This window comes from Gopherus evgoodei, chromosome 7 (genome assembly GCF_007399415.2).
Source record: "Gopherus evgoodei ecotype Sinaloan lineage chromosome 7, rGopEvg1_v1.p, whole genome shotgun sequence".
Taxonomy (NCBI): Eukaryota; Metazoa; Chordata; order Testudines; family Testudinidae; genus Gopherus; species Gopherus evgoodei.
The window spans coordinates 94562417-94586843 of NC_044328.1; the positions used below are offsets into that span (position 1 = coordinate 94562417).

The following is a 24427-nucleotide window of genomic DNA, read 5'->3' on the forward strand; positions in this document are numbered from 1 at the left end:
AGTTAGAGTTACTACGGTGCAGTGTGCACAGACAACCTGCCAACCTGAAGCATTGTCTCATCAGTAACTGCACACTGCACCATAGTAACTAACTCAGGAACCAATCCATGCAACAAACCTCGATACCAACTCTGCCCACATATCTACACCAGTGACACCATCACAGGATGAAATGGGTATTCACCCATGAAAGCTCATGCTCCAAAACGTCTGTTAGTCCATAAGATGCCACAGGACTCTTTGCTGCTTTTACAGATCCAGACTACACAGCTACCCCTCTGATAGTAAGCAGAATATACATTATAGCACATGAAAAGATGGGAGTTGCATTACCAAGTGGGCGGTCAGTGCTAACGAGCCAATTCAGTTAAGGTGGAAGTGGCCTATTCTCAACAGTCGATTCCATTAATGATGCACATGAAGAAATATACTCCATCTCTTAGACTTTTAGCTCTGTTGGCTTTGTGGTGATAATAGGCGTTAATTATCAGAATGGTGTTCATATAGCTCAGTTAAGAGCTATGGGATAGATCCTGAGCTGGTGTAAACTGATATAGCTCTATGGAGGTCAGTAGAGCTATAGGAGTTTACACTAGCTGAGGATTTGTCCTTTAGTCCAAATCATTAAAATTTCTCTTGTCCTTCAGGGGATTTCTACCCTTGAAGGGTGAATTGAATAACATTGAGTTCCTGTAAAAAAGATAATATCATCGAATGGGAAAGGTGGAATTTTAAGTCTCCAGAAATGCCCTTCAGTCACTAAAGAAAGTAGATTCTAGCTGACTACACATTCTGTTATTACACAGCAGCTTTTCAGAGTGGGACTGTTCCTCAGCGTAGGCCCAAGACTTCCAGTAAAAGTTTATTCAGCCTTTGAGTTTGCTGCTAGACTACTGATTGATTAAAGAATGTTTCACACAGAGAAAAATGACAACAACATAACTGAATTGTTATACTTTCCTGGTAATTATCCACGAAGCACTAGGGCCCAGATCCACAAAGGTATTTAGGGCATTTTAAACAGAAGAGCAAAGACTCTCCCTACCCCTAGGAGACCACAATATAAACAACATAGAGGCAGGAAAACAGATGGTGAGAGGGGTAAAGGTTATCACATAGACCTAGCGGTCAAGGTGTTGCTTGGTCTTGGAAAAATAAGGCTGTGTTCACATAAATATGTATATGTGTATGTTTATTAGAGTAAATGCCCACGTAGCCTCATACATGTCATTATCAGTCCACTAGTTTCCCATAGGCACCAAGACAGGAGTCTTCCTTTAAGAAGGCCTTGAATGCAGTAAAGTCAGTGCCTTCCAGATCACCTCAGGTATTTTTATGCCTAGAGGTGTCACTGAATAAAGGACAGCCATTTATGTGAGCAGCTGATGAATAGTAGACAAGGCTAGCATCACTGGAAGACGGGGGGCGGGAAGGACTAAAATAACACACATTGGATAAGCAGACCCTGGTAGGGCTTGGAAAGCTATTCAAGGAACTTGACCTTGATGCGGGGATGGAGCAGCTGGTGGAGGGATTCAAAGACTGAGCTGGCATGGTCAAAATGATGGGCTAAGATGATGATCTTGGCATTAATATTTTATATGGGCTGGAAGAGGATAACGTTAGCAATCACAAAACCATATATGCATAAGATTTTGGCTTCATCTGATCCAGAACACTGATCCATTCTGGTCTTGGAGCCAACTGAGAATTAAAACTATGAGGACAAGTTCCACATCTATTTGGGGATCTGAATCCAAAAATGCCCTGAAATACTAATGTTTTGGGATTCAGAGTTGGTCCACCTGTAGTTTTAAATCCTGATCACACTGGTACCTTTTTAGGAAAAAAAAATCTGGTTGAAGCCAAATGGGTAAAATTTTCAAAAGTGCCAAAGTTTCATTTTCAAAAGTTAGGCATTTAGATTCCTAAGTGCCTAAGTCACTGAAAATGGAACTTAGGTGGTTTTAAAACTTCAACCCGTACACTAGTCTATTTTATGAAACTTTTGTAGTAGCTTTAATTGTACAGAAAAGCTTTAGCTGGTGGACTTTCTGACTTGTAGCTGTTAGATCAATGATTTAGAATGAACGAGCTTCCAGGATAAAAGGTCAAGTTCTGTCGTGTCTTAACTTTTATTGTTTTCTTCCCACATTCTTTAGTGTTGTGTTGTATAAAAGATAAGTCTATAGATTCATTGGGATATTATGCCTGAGGATTAAAGAAATGAATTCTATGGAAAAATCATTGGTTCGGTGTTACGAAGTCTTTTTGATTGTTAATTTTTGCTCTAATTCCACCTTTTTATTTCTCCTTGACAAAGAGCCTCTCTAGACACTTCGTAAGTTTTATTAAACAGACAACAGAAATTCTTATAAATGAAAGATGAAGCTTGACTTGATCACTTTTAAGGGTTTAAGGCTGCTGATTACGACATATATTTTGAGTTTAAACTGACTATAAACACTGATATCTTCTTCTGTCTGAAGAGAAAAAGTATGGACAAATCATTTATTTGCCCTCAGAGGACAAGATCTTGTTGATGAGAGAGCATTTTAATTAATTGGTGACACACCAACAGAAAGGCACACTTCCTGCATTTTAACTTTTCATTCAAACTCAATATTAAAAGAGATGTGGTGTGGTTAAAATTTTTTTTCAAAAGAGCAAAATTTACTTACTGATGTTGGAACTAATCCCTTAGATCAGTGGTTCTTAACAAATCTCTGTACTACATTAGAACAGAAAAATGTTTCAGGACCCTACTCCTATCTGTCACAAAGGAAGGGAGGGTGGGTCATAATCGAATGGACCTATTCTTGACAAAAGGTGTCATCCAGGAATTAAATAGTTAAAGTTATATAAAATAATTATTAAAATTTCATTTATTGTTCAATATTGATTTGCTTTTTTCATTTTTATCAGCTGAGAAAATAAAAAAAATAGTAGTCAGTTTCTCTAACTCTGGCTCTTGTGCCTTTGCAAATAAACCTGGCTATCATTATACTAAAAGTACAAGTTTCTGTTTAAGAATTTTTTTCCTGTGTGCGCATGTTAGGTTTCCATGAGTTCCTAAAAATTAAAATTTTCTACTTATCCTAGATTTTCTAAAAGCTTCTTATTGTACAAAATCTAAGATTATTAACCAAATTTTACAAAATGGTCCCTTTAAATACTCAGTGCTAATACTAACATGTTCTCACATCTTATATCAAGTCACTTAAGTAACACTGGTTAGGTTTAAAATTTTAATGTATATTCTTTGTTACTAACTCTAGAATACAACAATTGAAACAACTGTAGAAAAATCTAGATGACTTTCTATCACTTTTTTTTCCCGCAGTTCACCAAGCTTGGAATAGATATTTGACTTTGGAAACGTCCTACTAGGGCAAGACCCCATGAGTTTATACTGCACCCGCCTGGGGCTCTTGAGGTGTTACCTCACTACAAATAGACTAAAAACTAACTTTAAACAGGAGTGAAACTGACATTTTCAAGTCACTTTCACAGTATTGCCAATCCCAACTATTCAAAAATCATGAATCAGGGTCACCAAATCATGAGATTATGTAAAAATAACAGATTTGCAGTTCTTTTTATTTGTCTTCTACTTTTTGAGCCTTTAGGGTGCACTGAGGTCAGATTTTGAAGCTTTCTCCAGAGCAAAGTGGACTAGAAACTTCATTTTTCTTTAAGAATGAAGGCTGAAATCACCACATATCAACTTGACTCCAGAAGCTGGGTCTTTAAGGAAAAAAATTATCATGAGACTCATGACAAAATCATGAGAGTTGGCAACACTGCTTTTACTTCTGTTTAAAGGCTAGTTACTTTCCAGAAGGCTTTTAAACACAACACTACAGAGATTGAGTTTCAGTACTCACAGGAGAATAGTTAAAACCAAACACCAAGAAAGTTCTATAATTTTAAAGTTGAGAAAAAAAACTGAGACATCAGGGCCACTGCAGGCAGGAAAGGAAAATAAACAGGCACAGGAGCTCTGGGCACCTTTTCCTTTAGAAAAAATGTTGGAGGGTCAAATATTCTAGTCCTTAATCAACTAAAACTACTATTGCCATCAGTGCCTCCACTTGTAGATATAAACATCACAGTAACCATGTGATAACGTGTTGTCTGTAGCTATACACTTCATGCTTAAATATCTGAGCCATCTTATCCAGAGTCACACATCTTATATGCATTGGCTTAGGGACTGGATTTTCTGGCATATTCTGAACAGTGCTGAGCACACAGTTGGTGCCCAGTGACAATAATTGTTGACTTTATGGACTCTGTGGATGCAGTTTCTGTTCTTTATTCTGGAATTGGCCTGAATACAGCTGAAACCCTAAGAGTTTGAGGCATAAACACATTTGATACTTATATGACACTATCTCATTCCTTTCTTTTCTCAAACTCAGAACAAAAAATAACTGAGCAAAATGGTTTTCAGTTAAAATGTAACCCCCCCCTCATCAGACTTGAGGGCTTGGCTACACTCGAAACTCCAAAGCGCTGCTGCGGGAGCGTTCTCGCGGCAGCGCTTTGAAGTGCAAGTGTGGTCGGGGCACCAGCGCTGGGAGAAATCTCTCCCAGCGCTGCACGTACTCCACCTCCTTGTGGGGATTAGCTTACAGTGCTGGGAGCCGCGCTCCCAGTGCTGGGGCACTGTTTACACTGGCACTTTACAGTGCTGTAACTTGCTGCGCTCAGGGGTGCGTTTTTTCACACACGAGTGAGAAAGTTGAAGCGCTGTAAAGCGTCAGTGTAGCCAAGCCCTTAATCAGCAGCCCTTTCTTATCTTAATCACCCTGCCTTTGTTTGTAAACAGAATACTGAGGCTATGGCTACACTGGCACTTTACAGCACTGCAACTTTCTCGTTCAGGGGTGTGAAAAAACATCCCCGAGTGCAGCAAGTTACACCGCTGTAAAGCACGAGTGTAAACAGTGAGAAGACTGAGAAGTCAACTCCTTGAAGAGATCAGGGAGTGAGCATGTGCACACGCAGGCTAACATACTTTGCACTGAAAAACTTCTGCAATAGCAACAAAGTGGGGAAATATACATTGGAAAACATCAATAGAGTTATCATATAACAGTTGTTAAAGGAAAGTTTTCACAAGTATTCCAAATGTAGCTTGCAGATGTAATAGATATATTAAATGTTTTTCCTTGGCATTGTAGGATACACTTTTGAGATTTAAAAGTCTTGAAAAGACTGAGCTCTGGCCTGTGCTTCAGCAGAAAAGTAGCCTAAAGTGGAGGAAAGGAAAGTGTATTTGAGTGTTGTAGATAGGTTGAGTTAAACTTTGTCAGTATGGGTTGCACAAAACCGCCACCTTCCATGCGGTATGAATATTATTATTTTCAGTCACTTGACAGTCTCTAAACCCAAAAGATAGGCACATGTCTCCGCCCAAAACAAAGGCAAATACTTAAGGCTTCTCAGAAATTCAAATGACCTAGGGGGAAGGGTTTACTGAATATTGTCTGACACAATTACACAAACATAAGCACAGTGTGTGACTCTGGGAATAGCTGAGAAAGGGGCTTCTGGGTATGGTGGTGGCCAATCAGGCTTGGGGGTGTAAGCAACTAAACTAACTCCAGTTTGGTTGCTCTTGTGTCCAAGGAACCAGAATTTTGTATATTCTTTGTTAATAAAGAAGTCTGCATCAAAGAAAGACACCTGACTCAATTTCTCCTGACTGGAACAACTCGGAATCGCAACGTTTCCAATTTGACTAACTTCTTTGGTCAAAATGAGTAACAAGAGTAGTACATAATTTAGAATCCTCCTAATCTCCTAACCTGCTATGCTGTCTTGATTTGAAAATGGGAATATATCTCCATTACAATATCAACTTTTTAGATCATCTCATAACAAGAAGCAAGCTGAAAGAACTGGGTAGAGAGCAAGGGGTATGTGTGAAATAAATCAACAGATATTTTAATCTACAGTAAAACAGCCAAACTTTGCATTTTGTCATTGGTTACACTAAAATAAAGATTAGAGAATCAAGTGAAAATACTGATACGTATCCCGTTAACCTGAGAGACAAGCTGGTACCAGCTGAGTGTACAAAGAGTTAACATGGCTTTACATTGATCCATATTTAATTTATTTTAAAATTATTTTATTTCCTTCAAAATTGGTAATAAAAGTGAAAAAAAGTGAAAGTCTCAGAAAGCTTATTTTAGTTTGAGCAGGTTATTATAAGATTTTATTTGGTTTGCTGTGACTGGTTGCTGCAAAGATAAGTACGGAATAATAGTGTATTTCAAAATATTTCGATGACAACTGACACATCTGCCTCCTGTTCCAATATTTGCAGTGAATGAAAGAAATAGGTGTAACATCTTATATCTTCAGTTGTGCTAAACTCATCTCTTTTTTTTTTCTAAAGCTACTATAAAACTGAGAATTCAGGGGTGGGGAAGCGGGAGTTTGTCTTCTTTGACTTTGTTATGCATGTTGCATCAAAGCTTCAAGCCTGTGTGTCTGTGTTAGCTCTGTATTTGTGCAAGCTTCCCCTGGGAAAAAGTCAAGACATGCTGTCTGGGAAGGTGAGAAATAGATAGAGTTTTCGCTCCAACACCTTTTCCTATCTGGTGTTTCCTCTGAAGAGGGCACTGGGCTGCTGTGAACCTACAGACAAGTCATCCTGCCTGGGAAAATAAGAAATCTATACAATCTGTCATTGGGCTATTTTTGTTTCAGTCACTGGCACCAAGCTCTGGATAGGATTGAATCTTATGTTTCCTGCTCATTTTACTGTTAAGTTAAATTGATTTTTTTTGGTTCTGTGGTGATATTTTTATTTTATTTTAAAGTGGCCTGCACTTATTGGCTCCAGTATCCTCAGGGGTGTGCTGGATCATTAATGCAACTGTGTACTGTCAAGCTTGCATAGGCATTGCATTAATGTGAGTTAACTAGAAGATGCAGGATTCATTTATTGTGGCTAACATTCCTTCTTGTTGTTTAGGAGTTATTCATCATCAGCGGGATTCAGAAGCAGTAGGTTTCATTAGTAAAGACAAAGGAAATATACTGATTAATTTCATTATTGAATATTACAGCTGTAAATATTTTTAAAATATTACTTTTGGGGAAAGTGTCTAAAAATTCAACAGGGAAACTTACACTGAATAATACTGCTTTTGGTTGAAGGTCTACAGTAGCTGTGTTTTCACGTCATGGGTCTTTGTCTAAGTCTAGTAAATTTAATTGGCCCAACGTACTATAGTGAGAGAGCTTGCTCATGGGTCTATAGCATCAGGTCACCACATCCATTGGTAGAAACTTCTGGGGCAATACAAGTCAGAATTTTTTAGAAGTATCATTTGAAGTAGAGAGATTTTTGATTTGGAGTTATTAGCCATACAGCATATGGTGTGTTAGAATTCTTTCAAATGTAGTATTAGAGGGCCTCAGAGTAAGGGTATGTCTGCACTACGGGATTATTCAGATTTTACAGAAACCGGTTTTTGGAAACAGATTGTATAAAGTCAAATGCACACTGCCACACTAAGCACATTAATTTGGCAGTGTGCGTCCATGTACAGAGGCTAGCGTCGATTTCCGGAGCATTACACTGTGGGTAGCTATCCCATAGTTCCCGCAGTCTCCCCTGCCCATTGGAATTCTGGGTTGAGATCCCAATGCATGATGCGGCAAAAACAGTGTCGCAGGTGATTCTGGGTAAATGTCGTCAGTCAATCCTCCTTCCGTGAAAGCAATGGCAGACAATCATTTCGAACCCCTTTCCCTGGATTGCCCTGGCAGATGCCATAGCACGGCAACCATGGAGCCCGTTCAGCCTTTTTTCACTGTCACCGTACATCTACTGGATGTTGCTAACAGACGCGATACTGCAGCGCTACACAGCAGCATCCCCTTGCCTTTGCAAGTTAGCAAAGACGGTTACCAGCCCTAATATACCATCTGCTGCTTTGCAAGCTGACAATGATGGTTACCAGTCACACTGTATCACCTGCTGCTGTCATGGGTGCTCCTGGCCGGCCTCAGTGAGGTTGGTCAGGGACGCATAGACAAAAATGGGAATGACTCCCCAGGTCATTCTCTTTTTTAAGTTTTGTCTAACGGAGAGTCAGTCCTGCCTAGAATATCAGGCAAGCCTACTAAAGAACCAGAGAGGCAAACGGCCACTCTGGGTCAGAGCCCCAGAGAAATGATGAGCTGTATGCCATTCTAGGGGGTGCCCCTGCAACAACGCCACCCGTTGCTTCCCTCCTCCTCCACCCCTCTTGGGCTACTGTGGCAGTTATCCACCCATTTGTGTGATGAAGTAATAAAGAATGCATGAATAAGAAACAACACTGACTTTATTGCCTCTGCAAGCAGAGATCAAAGTGGGGACGGGAGGGCAGCCTCTAGCTGCTATGATATTCCAGGCATGAGTGAATCTCCATTAGACAAAGCTTAAAGAAGGGAATGACCTGAGAGTCATTCCCATTTTTGCCCAGGTGCCCCCGGCCGACCTCACAGAGGCCAGCCAGGACACTCACGGGACGACAATGACGGCTATCAGTCCTACTGTACCATCTGCCGTTCGCAAGGTGAGGGAAGAGAAGGGGATGCTGCTGTGTAGCACTACAGCACTGCGTCTGCCAGCAGCATCCAGTAGACATACGGTGACATTGAAAAAACGAGAGAAAGGATTTTTTTCCCTTTGCTTTCATGGAGGGAGTGTGTGCGTGGGGGACAACGACATATCCCCTGAACACTCGCAACAATGTTTTTTACCCTTCAGGCTTTGGGAGCTCAGTCAAGAATTCAAATGGTTTTCGGAGAGTGCAGGAACTGTCAGATAGCTACAGCTGTCAGTCGCTCCTCCCTCTGCAAGCGTCCATTTCATTCTTTGCCTTTCTGGTATGCTTGTCTCAGCTCCTTAAGTTTCAGCACTGTGTAGAGTCCCTGTTGTGGCCTTTGTCCATCATAGCCTTGGAGATTTTTTCAAATGTTTTGGCATTTTGTCTATTGGAATGGAGTTCTGATAGAACAGATTCATTTCCCCATAGAAATCAGATTCAGTATCTCCCGTATGGTCCATGCTGGAGTTCTTTTTTGATTGTGGGACTGCATGGTCACCTGCGCTGATCAGCGCTCCATGATGGGCAAACAGGAAATGAAATTCAAAAGTTTGTGGGGCTTTTCTTGTCTATCTGGCGAGTGCATCCGACTCCAGATTGCTGTCCAGAGCGGTCACAATGGTGCACTGTGGGATAGCTCCCAGAGGCCAATACCATCAAATTGTGGCCACACTAACCCTCCTAATTCGAAATGGCAATACCAATTTCAGCACTACTCTTCTTGTCAGGGTGCAGTACATATATCAATATTAAGAGCCCTTTATATCAAAATAAAGGGCTTTGTTGTGTGGATGGGTGCAGGGTTAATTCGGTTTAACGCTGCTAAATTTGAGATAAACTTGCAGTGTAGACCATGCCTAACATACTCCTCTGGGTGAGTAAGGGCAGCAAAACGCAGTCCCCAGGGACTTACTGGAGCTAGCCCTGTAATCCCTTAAAACAAAATAGTAAAATTACAAACTTCCTTTCAGAGAATCAGTAGCTTCTCGTAGTTAAAACTGAAACCAACTTCCAATACAGAACCCTAGTTTAGTACTCCAAAGTGTGTGCAGCTTCTCCACTCATTTTGCATTTTCACATAATTCCATGGCACTACATTCAGAATGGATCCAGGAGATATTCTGAAATATTGCAAAAGATGCTATTCTTCTAGTAGTTCCCTCCTGAATAGAAGCAGCAAGTACTAGAACTCTCACATGTACATACTTCCTTGCATGAGATTTCCAGCATAAATTTTGCAGACCCAGGTGGTTTGGAGAACTCTTATAAGAATCCAAACTGAAGCTAAACGTTGTGAAGGTTTCCTGTCACTTAAAACTTTGTTTTATACAAAATTCAAAGAGAGGGGACATAAACCTAGAGGCAGTACAGAGTTAGATCAGGATGAAATTTTAACTTAGAAAATGTAATTAAGATTTGAATAGATGGAATTAGATTCCCAATATGAATCTTGACCTGGATTACTTTTATTCTGAGCAGAGCTCAATTTGTAATATTCATTCACTATACAAAATGCTTCAGCTGAAGGGTTTTCACCTTCCATGGACTTGTGCTAACTGGAGAGAGATGATTTCACAGACTCAGTGCCAAAAAAGGTCTAGGTCAATGAGCGACTGCAGGAATAGAGTCTGCTAGTAATATAGCCATCTTAAAAGAGCAGCAGCAAAGGGATGAGAAAGAACATTGGCATTCGATGTTGAACTGGAGTTCTGGTAATGTCTATAAATCACTTACCATTATAATGCTGTATATTGAAATGTGATCAAATCTATAAGAGGAATCACATTACAACTTATGAGTTATCACTCTGTTTATAATATTGACAGAGAGACATATGCTACTTTCTGCTAGCTACAGCTGGTTAGAAGTTTTCTGACTAAATAGCTTTATTTGAAAAATGCCAATTTGAACCTGAATTGTTTTGCAATAATGGTTTGGATTTGACGAGTTTTCATCTAATTGTAGGCAGGGTTCTGCCGGATACTTGCCTGGATCCATGCCAGCTTGCCTGGAAAGGTGCAGGGGACCCCAGCTTGTGGCTCTGGCTCCCGGTTCCACAGCAGGGAGCCTGGAAGTCCTGAGATCCCTAGCTCAATCCTGGCAGCCCTAGGAGGCAGCTGGCCCAGGCCTGCCCACTGTGGGTATGCCCACATTGCACACTAAGCCCAGGCTCGGACTCAGTTTGAGCCCAAGCCCTCCTTCCATCCACACACAAATCAGCAAGCACTCAAGACCCAGGTCCTTGGACCCTGCTACAAGGGTAGATCAGAGTCTGAGACCCACTGTGACTTGGGTCCAAGCCCTGCCATTTTGCAGTGTGACACAGTTCAAGCCACAGACTCAAGTCAGAAGGTCTGTGTAAAAGCAGCAAAGAATCCTGTGGCACCTTATAGACTAACAGACGTTTTGGAGCATGAGCTTTCGTGGGTGAATACCCACTTCCTCAGATGCATGTAATGGAAATATCCAGGGGCAGGTATATATATATGTGTGCTAGCAAGCAAGCTAGAGATAACGAGGTCAGTTCAATCAGGGAGGATGAGGCCCTGTTCTAGCAGTTGAGGTGTGAAAACCAAGAGAGGAGAAACTGGTTCTGTAATTGGCAAGCCATTCACAGTCTTTGTTCAATCCTGAGCTGATGGTGTCAAATTTGCAGATGAACTGAAGCTCAGCAGTTTCTCTTTGAAGTCTGGTCCTGAAGTTTTTTTGCTGCAGGATGGCCACCTTAAGGTCTGCTATAGTGTGGCCAGGGAGGTTGAAGTGCTCTCCTACAGGTTTTTGTATATTGCCATTCCTAATGTCTGATTTGTGTCCATTTATCCTTTTCCGTAGAGACTGTCCAGTTTGGCCGATGTACATAGCAGAGGGGCATTGCTGGCATATGATGGCGTATATTACATTGGTGGATGTGCAGGTGAATGAACCAGTGATGGTGTGGCTGATCTGGTTAGGTCCTGTGATGGTGTCGCTGGTGTAGATATGTGGGCAGAGTTGGCATCGAGGTTTGTTGCATGGATTGGTTCCTGAGCTAGAGTTATTATGGTGTGGTGTGCAGTTACTGGTGAGAATATGTTTCAGGTTGGCAGGTTGTCTGTGGGCAAGGATTGGCCTGCCACCCAAGGCCTGTGAAAGTGTGGGATCATTGTCCAGGATGGGTTGTAGATCCTTGATGATGCGTTGGAGGGGTTTTAGCTGGGGGCTGTATGTGATGGCCAGTGGAGTCCTGTTGGTTTCTCTCTTGGGTTTGTCTTGCAGTAGGAGGCTTCTGGGTACACGTCTGGCTCTGTTGATCTGTTTCCTTATTTCCTCATGCGGGTATTGTAGTTTTGAGAATGCTTGGTGGAGATTCTGTAGGTGTTGGTCTCTGTCTGAGGGGTTAGACTGTGTAGTGCAGTCTGTGTAGTGCAGTATGGACACGTTAGCATGGTTGAGAGACATGGGTCCAGCAGTTGTAAGCCCATATTTATGGTGCAGTGTGGACACTCAAGTATCGGCTTGGAAACACTGAGTCCATAAGATGGAGCCCACAGATACAGGTTGGAACGTCTACATGGTAATGTAAGAGGTGGGGCTTTCCCCAGAGTCTCAGACCCTGTAAGGCCCAGCGGTTTCCAACTGAAATGGACATTCTTTTGTCAGTTTTCCTGTTACTACCTGAAATACCACAGTTCCCGCTAATCCTAAATCTTGGCCAGCTCTACTATCAGCACAAATAAAGGCAGACAAAACCCACCAGGAAGCAGCTTTGGGGTTAGAAGGAGGGGAAGTAATGGCTCCATACCAGACTCCCACCACACAGAAGGATGTTTTCCCATACAAACCCATGGGAATTTCCTTGCAGAAGAGAATGCTTGCTCTGTCAGCATTGTCTCCTGTAATATTCCCTCTACATGCTACTCATATGTGAAACACAAGCCATACTTCTATCCTAAAGGGGATTCTGGAACAGCTGTCTACAAAAGGAAGCTAGAAATAGCTGTGCTGCCAATGCTGAGGGGTGCTCAGTGAGGCAGTGAGGAAACAATGGGCCTCTGTGTGAGTGTCCCTGCTCTCTCCTGCTCTAGATTTCAGGACATGGATCTCAAGACATTATGATTTAAGTGGGTCTTGCTGCCTATATACTTCATGCATGCAGGTGAGTGTCAGAAATCATATCCTTATGAAAGAACGATAGGATAGACACTTCATGAATTACAAAATATGGCATTTCCTGATCCCTATGCAGGTATTTCTAGCATAGGTAATAATGTGGCCACATGATCTTGTTTTTCCTTGAAAATTTAGACTTAAAAAGTCCATCTATGAACATTATTTGCTTTTGTAAAAGCACACACACACGCATTCTTAGGTGCTCCTATAAGTATTATCATGGAGAATTTTGTTACAGTGGTTATTAGGAAAAAGAATTTTCCTTGCTTATAAAATGGTTCTCTCCAAGTCTCCTATCCCAATCAGAGATTACTGGAATACTTTTCTCCTCAACTGGTGAAGACTAGCCAAAACTAGGCCCCTTTCAGCTCCATTGTGTATTTGTTTAATGCAATTTTATTAGGGGAGATCGAGATAAATGCAGCATTGCAGGGTCAGCATCTCAGAGAATAGGTATTAAAAAAAAGGGAGGAAGGCTCCAGAAAGCAGAATCATGAATGCATTTTAAACTTTATGAGAATTTCCAAGAGTTGCAAAGACGGCAAGATAGTAAGGACTCCATCCTCCTGGATTAAAAAGACAATTATACAAATATACAGTTGTTTTCTCAACAACTGGTCAATATTCAGCTAGATTCAGTGTATTATGAAGCAAATCACAAATCTAGGAGCCCTCACTTACCTAATCAAAAAATCTTAATTTTGAAGTTGAGCAATTGCTAAAACTTGTGTACATATGTGGACTCAGATTCAAATAGATAACATAACTTAATTTAAAAAATTCTTCATTTCCAAATATTTTAATTATTAAATAGTTCATCATTTGGCAGACAGCTGCTATTTAGGTTTAAAACCAAATGTTTGAACATAGACAGTGCACGTATAGAAAAACAACTTTCTGCATAAAGGTACATCATATACTTTTCAATAGGATATTGTTGAGAATAACATATGCTCCCAACAGGTTTTGTGGTTAAATAATTAATATTAAAATGAGGCATAAAGTATTTCAAAGCACTGAAGGGGATAATGAGTCAGATGCCCTGACCTCATTGACAGAATGGCATGTGAATTGGTAGCTTAAAAAAATAATATGAAGCTACAATTATATTTTTGTACGACACCGTAATTACAATTATACAGTAGCACGTAGTTACCAACCCCACTGGCGGGTGTTTCAAAACAGTGCTCAATGTTGGCCTAACTCCAGTGCTTCCCTTTGCAGCTAATGAAAGTTTTATCAGACATTTCAATGGGAGCATAATTAAGCCAACACTGAGCACTTTTGAAAATCCTCATCAAAATATATATTCATCCACACATGCGCAATAGACATTTTCTCAGATCCATCTTTTAAATGAGGTTTCTTTAGACTAGTTACTTTGTCCCACAGTAAAAAATTCACCCTAAACTTACAGATTGAAGGCCACAACACAGTATCTGTAACAGGCTCCCTTCTCTGCTCTCTGGACCACCACAAAGAGGCTGGACATATCTTAGTTTATAAACACTAGTTCAGCCTTGTGTAACAACATACGACTAGAAGTAAACTTACCTCACAGCCCACTCTCCAGGGAGGGAGAGGACAAGGTCTCACCATCCTGAAATCCCCTAGGCCCTACCAGCTTCCTTCCCTTGCATTTTCTTCCTTTCCTTTAACTTTCCATGAGTTTATTGTTCTCATTAACCCAACAGTCTCTTGCTTAAGGAAGCCGTTTAGCACCTATCTCCCAATTAAGTCCTGTCTAGGGAGAAATAGCTAATACATTAGTGACCAGAATGCTAAGTCAGCTGTAGGTTGCTAGCACTCTGTCACAGTACTGTAAAAGAAAGAGGGTGGGGAAGCAAAGGGATTCAATATCAAGTTCAATTCCCATTGAATTTCAGGGGGATATTTTTGCCTCACTATTCTAGGTTCCTTTGAAAGTCTTAGCATAACATTTCCATTGCTATATGAAATGCTATATGAAATGATGGTGTATGACGTTGGGCCTCAGACAGAATGTCCTAAATAAAGTAATGCAACAATCCGAACCACATGACAATAGAACACTTATATTAAGACCACATATCAGGCCAAATATGGAGAAATGGAGAAGGTCCACAAAGGGCTTAAGGCATTGGACCTAGTTTCCCTGAGAGTTCCTTCCACCACACCACACAACACTTGGAAAACGATGACAATGGTACAGCGAGCCTCCACAGGCCCACTGATCAAAGCCCCAGTGTAACGTGAACTCCAGTAGAAAGCAGGTAACATTTATAGAATGGTACCCCTGTGGTTTTGGGATATGAGGAAAGTTGCCATTGTCTGACTCTCACCCAGAGTGCATGCATAAAGCCCAATTTGGCTCTACATAATGGTTATAAACAAAAATGCTGATGTCTTCAATCAAAGTATTTCTCTATCATGGCTCCCATTTCCCTCCTCGCTGGTTTTCATTAACAATTACAGGTCCAATTCTCAACTACTGTCCACCTCAACTGTGTAAAGTGAGTGCAAAATGGGTAAACAAGCTACCAAATCAGAATCATAGTATTTTACATACTTTTCGTGTAGGTGTACAGAATTAATCAAGGTGAGAGGTGGAGAATCAGACATAAGTTACAAATTTATTTTACTTGACTTGTTACTTGTTTCTTCCCTCATTCTTTTGCCCTGTTCATATATCTTCTACACCTTTCCCACTCATCAATAATTCTAAAGAGTAATAACTGATGACACTGCAGTTATGAGCCTTTCCTGATTCAAATATCCACACAAATTTTTCCAGAAAATATTTTTTGCAAATTTTCCATTTTCCAAATCAGAATGGCAAGAAAATTGAAGTTTTATAGTCAGCCTAGTATCTTACCTATATTGGCATATTTGGATGCTCAGACAGCATATGCACAACCTTTCTTTTCCCTTTCTTGCAATTCCAATATTGAGTCAAGAATTTCCATTTCAGTTGGCACAGCTAGTACAGTCCCATCTGACAGGATAGTGTAGTCCTTCATTTTCACCTGTCCTGTAAGAGACTGTCTTTACTGTCAGGGAAATTCCATTGAATAAATACTGTATTCCTGTAACAATGACACTCCTTCATGAAGATGTAGAATTTTACATTTCAAGGGCTATAGGCCACCAATACATACTGTGACAGACCCAGGCCAGTGTGGTACAGGAGTCTGGTAGAGGGCAAATATACTAGTCACTGGCTGAGTAGTTTTCTGTTCCCTGAGTGACTAGAGCAGGGGCTGCACTGGAGTAATCAGGAACCTGCTAGAACCAATTAAGGCAGACAGGCTGATTAGAACACCTGCAGCCAATCAAGGCAGGCTAATCAGGGCACCTGGGTTTAAAAAGGAGCTCCCAAAGTCAGGGAGGGAGGAGCTAGAGGAGAGGAAGTGCATGTGAGGAGCTGGGAGCAAGAGGCACAAGGAGCTGAGCTGAGCTGAGCTGAGCGTGAGAGGGTGTGCTGCTGGAGGACTAAGGAGTACAAGCATTATCAGACACCAGGAGGAAGGTCCTGTGGTGAGGATAAAGCAGGTGTTTGGAGGAGGCCATGGGGAAGTAGCCCAGAGAGTTGTAACTGTCATGCAGCTGTTACAAGAGGCACTATAGACAGCTGCAATCCACAGGGCCCTGGGCTGGAACCCGGAGTAGAGGGTGGGCCCGGGTTTCCCCCAAACCTCCCAACTCCTGATCAGACACAGGAGAAGTTGATCCAGACTGTGGAGAAGATCACTGAGGTGAGCAAATCTGCCAATAAGCACAGGACCCACCAAAGTAGAAGAGGAACTTTGTCACAATACAATGTAAACACAATACAGTAAATGTGCAGGTCTCTAGATGTTTTCTGAGCATTCTTCAACAAAAATTGACAGTGTTGTCATCAGCTATCCTATCCATCATCCCATGAAAGCTTGTATTTCTCAAACTGTTTAGCAACTAAACCTGATGGAACAAGTTTTCATTGGGCTTCAACAATAATTCATCCTTCAAGATAAATTGACTGACATCCTTTATGTTAATCTCATTTTTAATTGCACACACTTCCAACTTTGATCAGAATGAAGTACATAATTAAACTGGAATTTTGGACATTTTTTTAATTTCAGCCCTGCCTAACACATCCCCTAAAGTGCTGATCCTCTTACCTCTCCATTTATGCTTGACAATGATTTCTTATAGATTCTGAGGACAGGAATACACCAGAGAGCAACAGCAAAAACAGTGAGGCCATTCAATGACAAAAGCAGATAGTCTCTTAAGACACCTGGTGATTAACAACCAATACATTATACTTTGTGAGATGCTTTTATCTTAAGGATTTGTAGAAGTGCCTCTCACTTTAGTAGCTAATCACATTTTCATAGAACTAACCATATGCTCTTGTCAGCATTTCAGTCTCAGCAAATATCACCAATATTTGGCCTTAATGAACCAGCAGTGGGTAAAAACAAGGTCTAAAGTTCCTGGGGAAAAAAAATGAAATTCAATACTCTTCTTTTCATAAAAGAAAATATCCTATAACCCACCATAGCCTGACCACACAGAAATGATTAGAAATATAGGGCACCTGAGAATTCAAGGGTCACTTGGCATTGTTTGAGTAGTAATAGCAGGTTTTTGAAGATGTCAATGCAGACACACCATTTCTGAAGTATCAGAATACCAAAAAGAGCAAGAGAGAAAAGAGAGAGGAAAAAACTAGATGATTATCAATCTGAGCAGTGATAAAGGAGTATTATTGTGTTTACATATCATCCTGTGATCACAATAATGACAACTAGGGGGACAGTAATATTAAATGGAGATGCACAGTTAACAAAAGCTCAGGAATAGAGTGAGCTGTAGAATACATTGTCATCTCTAAATAAATATACACCCACACAGAATATATAGTGTTTGGAACTCAATTGTGACCCAGAAGTTATAAAAATTGTTCTTGAAAGGAAACTACAAAGTGGTGTATATGTCACTGACCGCTTGGAATGTTAAGATGAAAGGAATTGCTGAAAGAGTCCATAGCTGAGTAAGACAGAATTATATTGCAATGAATCTAAGGTGTTGGGTAAAATCTGTTTCTGACCCTATTTTATGTAATGTCCATCTTGGATTTGTAAAAGGACAGCTAAGCCTCCATCCCGGATACCCTTCTCCTCAGATGATTTAGTGCCCTTTCAGCCTTTTTCAAATCAAGGAGGGGAAAGGTCAGGGCAGTTAGAGTCATGTAACAGCCATAATCTGCTTAGAAACTGCAGGTTATTTAGTGTATGGCATGCCTTTCACTCAGGGCTGTCCATCTGAGTGGCAGCCAGAGTCCCAAACAGTTCAGCTAGCTGCCAGGAGCCCCAGAGGGACCAGGACTCATAGGACTTTGGATTCTTGGTCTCTATTAACATACTTGCACTCAACCGCTACACACCATTAGTGAATGCATACTTGCACTGGACTACGAGGTCAAGCAGAGACTGTGTGGATAAGCACTGAAGAGCTACCTGAGAGAGAAGATCTGCCCATGAGAGAGAAGACTTGTCCAGAGGGAGAATAATACCCAGTTCTTGAGTTCCTGTTTGGTGTCCAGAGCCCCTGATTTTCACCTCTATCCCTGTTGGTATCCTGAGTTTTTGTCATTGTGTCCCTGTCTTCAGGACATGGTATTGTAATATCCATTGTGGCTTCCTTTGTTTTACATCCATAGGTTAAGGGGGTTTAAGGGCTCTGAGCTTCATGCTCTGGTAACTGTTAACAACTGAGGGTGTCTTGCTTATGTTGTTTATTGTCTAAAGGGGTCCTTGTCTAGTTTACTGACTAGTGACATAATAAATATTTGTGTGTTAAATCTTATTCTACCTCTGTCTTAATAAATCACCCAATGATAGATGCAGGGGCGGGGGAGGGATCTGCAGACAGCCCATCTTCTGATCTGCGTAGACCATAGTTAAACTATTTTGGGCTAACAGAGGCATATTCTTTACTTAAATTATGTAATGAACTGTCATTTCTTTGAAAATTAACAGAAAACAATGCTAGAAAAAGGCATTGACCTGAAAAAATGCAATCTTCAATGGAGGGTAATTATAGCAGGTTGTGGTCTGCTCCTTCTTGCACCACAGAAACCTGCTCAGACTCCACTGTTTGGGTATCCACCCCATACAGCTTATTTATGTTCCCTCCACTAACACCTTTACAGTTTTGTGCAGCAATACTACTTACAACATCCCTTATATCCTCAGCCCTTCTCCCAGGGTCCAAGAGGAGAAGAAGTCTTCCTTCATGCAGCTCTCTCTGCCTCTGGGCTCTGTTAGCCCTGCTCCTTTTCCCCTGGCACTCCCTCTGCCTTTCTAATGGGTCTTCAGCTGATGGGCTAATTAGCTCTTTCCCTCACCCAGCCTATCTGAATAGCTAATGACATTTCATTCCCCAATTATCCTTCTCTGGAGAACTAATTGGTGGCAGAGTGATCAGAGGGCAAGCTCAACTGTTCACTCTCTGTATTCTGTTACAGTAATATTACAGTGGTTAGTTACTTGGTAAACTACTTAACTCTCTAGTCACTGACAGTTAACCATGATTTTGAAACTAATCCTCCACACATACAATAGAAACAGAGATTTCACTGAGGGATTGCAGTTTAAACCAGGAAATGTCAATATTTGATGTCATCTAACTTGTCACCAGTGACAGAAGTAGGATTAAAGATCTCCCTAGCAAAGATAAAGGGTTCATTTGAACTGCTGCTGAAAGAGCAATACCTGCAGGAAGAATCAGAAGTCTGCCTTCCTGTTTATTTCCTGAAACATGAAGGATGGTGGGTGCAAGTTTTGTTCATCCATCTAATCTGAAAAATAAAACCTTGAGGATTCTTACACAACCAAGGCTCACTATTTCAGAGACTCTCCAACTGAATAATACACAATAGAAGCCCAGTAATGCAAAAAGTAGCTCAGGAAGTAGGCAAAATATCCTTTGTTCATGACACAGACTGGATTCATAAACTCTAGAGGAACAATGTGACCTAAAACCAGCAGCATACATAGTAAACCTTTTTATTTCACAATTCCAGACACCTTCTGGATGTTACTACAAAGACGCTTTCCCCTATTCTCAACATATATGAGCTTGATTCTGCAGCCCTTACTCATAAATAATTTCCACTAAAGTAAATTGGAGTTTTGCATCCATATGGTTGAAGAATGCCTACAAAGGAGTGAAGGTAATAGTCTATTACGTACATACAGTGATCCCAGTGAAGTTAATGGTCTGCTCTGAAGACAATAGTTTACATTAGTGCAAAAGAAGAAGAAAAAATCAGGACCATAGCTAGGTATGAAGGTGAAGTCTTATTAGAAAGAAGAAGTTGAAGGCTATCATTATAAGAAAAGTGTTATTAACACATTTGATATTGGTAAATGAAAGCTGTAAAACAGAGACTACATTTTGGACTTGACTTCATAAACTATGGAGGTATTAAATATACTAAATCAACATCCATTGGGCAACCATCATATAGGATCCAATTCTACTCCCATTGAAGACAATGGCAAAATTCACATGGTCTTTAAGTGGTGCAGAATTGAGCCAATAGTCAGTAGGAAATAGCAGCAGCAGGTGGACTTGGTACAGTTAAGATCTTGGGCCAATTTACTGAACTGGCTACCAAAATTACATGTACTTTTTGGATTTGAACACATAAATAAGTACTTTGGTTCACAAAACACTTAACTAAGCACTTAAAACCCTGTGTGTGTTCACAAATCCAAATGTTACTGTCATAACCTAGTCCCAGATCTGGACCTTAGCGTCCAAACTATGGGGGTTAGCATGAAAACCTCCAAGCTTAGTTACCAGCTTGGACCTGGTACGGCTGCCACCACCCAAAAAATTAGAGTGTTTTGGGGCACTCTGGTCCCCACAAAAACCTTCCCTGGGGACCCCAAGACCCAAATCCCTCTCAACAAAGGGAAATAATCCTTTTTCCCTTCCCCCCTCCAGGTGCTCCTGGAGAGATACACAGACACAAGCTCTGTGAATCTAAACAGAGGGACTCCCCCCTCCCCGTTTTCCAGTCCTGGAGAACAGAATTACCGAGAGTTAATCTCTCTTTCCCCCCTCACCCAGAGGGTATGCAAAGTCAGGCGAATAAATCTAACACACACAGATCTCCCTCTGACTTCTTTCTCCCACCAATTCCCTGGTGAGTACAGACTCAATTTCCCTGAAGTTTCCCAGTAAAGAAAAACTCCAACAGGTTTCAAAAAGAAAGCTTTATATAAAAAGAAAGAAAAATACATAAAAATGGTCTCTCTGTATTAAGGTGACAAATACAGGGTCAATTGCTTAAAAGAATATTGAATAAACAGCCTTATTCAAAAAGAATACAAATCAAAGCACTCCAGCAACTATAGACATGTAAATACCAAAGAAAAGAAATCATATAACTCACTATTTGATCTCTTTGTCCTTACAACTTGGAAACAGAAGATTAGAAAACAGAAATCACTTCTCAAAGCTGAGAGAAAAGCAGGCAGACAGACAAAGACTCAGACACAAAACTTCCCTCCACCCAGAGTTGAAAAAAAAATCCTGTTTCCTGATTGGTCCTCTGGTCAGGTGCTTCAGGTGAAAGAGACATTAACCCTTAGCTATCTGTTTATAACAGTTACAAATGCTGTTAGGGTGACAGAGTTTAATTTCCATTAACCTGCTATTAGTGCCAGGGAATTATAATCCAGCTATAAAGATTCTGTATAGGATGCAAATCAGTATGCAAATCAGTGTTATTTCAAAAGTAACCCATTCATCTGTTAAGTTATAAAAAAGGAAACAGAATATGAAGATTTATTTTCAAATATTTTCACCTCTCATTATTAATATACAAATACATTTTCCTGAAAATATTTTGGCAGGCAATTTAACAAAAATCTATTTGCAATTCCATTCGGGACTATTTAATCACCATAAAGTTCCAGTTTTTGCACCATTATCACCAAATGGAAGTTTTCACATGAACAGTATTGCCTTCCCACATTTTTTTCTTTCAGAAATGTATCTGTCACTCAGCCATTGAAGGTGTGACTACAAACAGGAAAGAATACAAAATCAGTTTATGTGCCAATGAAAGAAGAATCCATCTTCACCAATCCCACCATTATTGATCTCTGGTTTATGCACTAACTGGAATAAAAATCACAAGCAATGGCTATATCCATAAGACCAGTTTCTTCTCAGTTTCAGCATTTTCAATTTCAAATATGCAAGGAAATAACTTATTTTGGTGTTAAAATTTGTCCTAATCTTCTGAAAACTGTTTCTATAAATATGTACTATCTATTAAGAAAAATTTCCAAGGATGTAGAGAGGCAGTATCTCCTCTATCCTTACTGGGGAGAATATAAATAGACAAAATGAATATCTGCCAGAGAATGACTTCTATCATTAGCCTATTGCTTTTCAAGGTTTCTCCCTTGCTCTTTGCTCAAATAAATAGGCTTATCATGCAATTTATATGGGATTAAAAAAATACCCTTGCTTGTCAAATAAGACCCGTAAAAAAACCTGGGCTACATGGAGATATGAGGTTTGTATCTATATTATCTAGCATTCTAAATGTATGCTATTGTAAGGTGGTTCCCCTCCAGTAGCTCTGTATACGCACCAGCTTAGTTTGAGATTGAAAAAAAAGCTTATCTATGCCATTTGGTTCCCTGTCTTCTTTTATATACCTTATGACAGGGGTTCTCAACCTTTTTCTTTCTGAGGCCCGCACCAACATGCTGTAAAAACTTCATGGCCCACCTATGCCACAATAACTGGTTTTCTGCATATAAAAACCAGGGCCGGCATTAGGGGGTAGCAAGCAGGGCAATTGCCTAGGGCCCCACTGCACAGAGGCTCCAGCCTCCAGTGAAACTACACTGCTCAGACTTCGGCTTCACCTCGGGTGCTGGGACTCAGAGCCCCGGGCTTCAGGCCCATGTGACGGGGCTTTGGCTTTCTGCTCTGGATCCCAGCATGTCTAACACCAGCCTTGCTTGGTGGTCCCCCTGAAACCTGCTTGCAGCCCCCCATGGAGCCCCAGATCCCTGATTGAGAACTGTTGCCTTACGAGGATACCCACACCCTTAAGAAAAAATCCAGTCTTTGCATCTAGGTGGGGCATCCTGCAACATGTTAAGATGATTACAGCATCCAATCTTACTAATCCTCTTCTCATACCACTATGGGACAACCTGTGCCTCAGGATCAAGGCCAAGTCTACGCTTAAGACAATTTGGATAGAAAAAGGATGAACAAACATTAAAGATATAATACAAGATGACGGTAGCCTCTTTCGATTACATATGCAACAAATATCAGCGACTGTTGTCTCACAGTTCCTTCTTTCAGTGGCTATGCTCAGGGATTCATACAAGGATAGGGGACAATGGTCTGTTTCAACTCTCATACCTCTAGAAAAACATGTTAAGAAATATGGAAACAAAAGTCACTTGGTAAGAATTACATATAGGTGGCTTACTGCTTTGTATTACCCTCTCAACCTCAGTGAAAAATGGGAAAAAGAACTTAGCCTATCGTAATAGAAACCTGGGAGGATATCTGACAATGTGAAAAATACTCCAAGTTCCTCATCTGTGTGATTCTTCCAGAACAAGATATTAAACAGATATTATTGGACTCCAGAATGTGTGTGTAGGGGACCCCGGAAGATATTGTTACGGTTTAGCTAGGGCCTGCACTTTCTCAAGGAGAGGTTATTAGCGGACAGAAGTTGCTAGCAGCTGCTGCTTCTAACCGGTTAGAACTGCCCTGTGTGGGAAGCCCCAGTGTTTTGGGGAACTGCAGAAAGTCCCTGGCCCAAGGCCAGGGGAGGCGGCCATTGTTGTTGGAAAGTCCCCCATTGCATATGTAGAGGCTGCTTTGCATGATATTAGCATGATGCTATAATTGCTATGGGCTGGAGCTTGCGCGTTGGACTTCACACCTGACCGAGCTGTTCGGACGTTGGACTCCCCAAGCCAGTGGCAGCAAAGCGTGAAGTCCCCGTTGCGGGTGTGTCACTTAACCTTCATTAAAGCCAATGTGTGTGTGGGTCTCGTCCTTGCAGAGCATCCAGGCACATAACAGTGTGTTTAAGGCAGGATTAGCAACCTATAGTGAATGCTGGAGACGCAAACAGCCCCATGCCAGCCAATCTTTCACACATCTATACTGTCAAGAAATGCATGTGTTCTGGAACACCATATTCAGTGCTCTCTCAAAAACATTAAATGTTGCTATTTTTCCTTTTCCAAGCATCTGTATTTTAGAGGTACTGGATGGCTTGGTATTACCAGCTACCATTAAGAAATAAATCGATTGCAGTTTTTAGTGGCCAAAAGAGTTATTTTGAGAAAAATGGAAATCTGCAGTTCCTCCCTCAGACAGAGACTGGCTTAGTGAGCTCTCTACTACTGTATTACTGGCAAAAAATGACTCTGTAACAGAAATGCTTGGGAAAAATATGAGGATGGGTGGTCACACATGAAACTATTGCATGCTTTTGCAGTTTAGTACATATAAGCCTTCAATACTTATAGGTTATGTTCTCACTTACCTATTTAGTCACTTTAACAATTGACGCCCTGTGTGACCTCTATGGGTACAGGTGTTTTGTTTGGTTGGTTTTC

The 24427-nt window shown here is 40.9% G+C and overlaps 1 protein-coding gene and 1 long non-coding RNA gene across 4 annotated transcripts in view; both read right to left on the reverse strand.

Annotated features, from left to right (window-relative positions):
• Positions 1-24427, reverse strand: part of IQSEC1 (IQ motif and Sec7 domain 1) — a 710112-nt gene that overhangs the window by 559441 nt on the left and 126244 nt on the right. The window lies entirely within an intron of this gene.
• Positions 372-23054, reverse strand: LOC115654492. The gene is made up of 3 exons (XR_004001198.1): positions 22977-23054; positions 18246-18252; positions 372-383 (listed from the first exon to the last, which is right to left on the reverse strand). It is a non-coding gene; the product is annotated as an uncharacterized LOC115654492 (long non-coding RNA).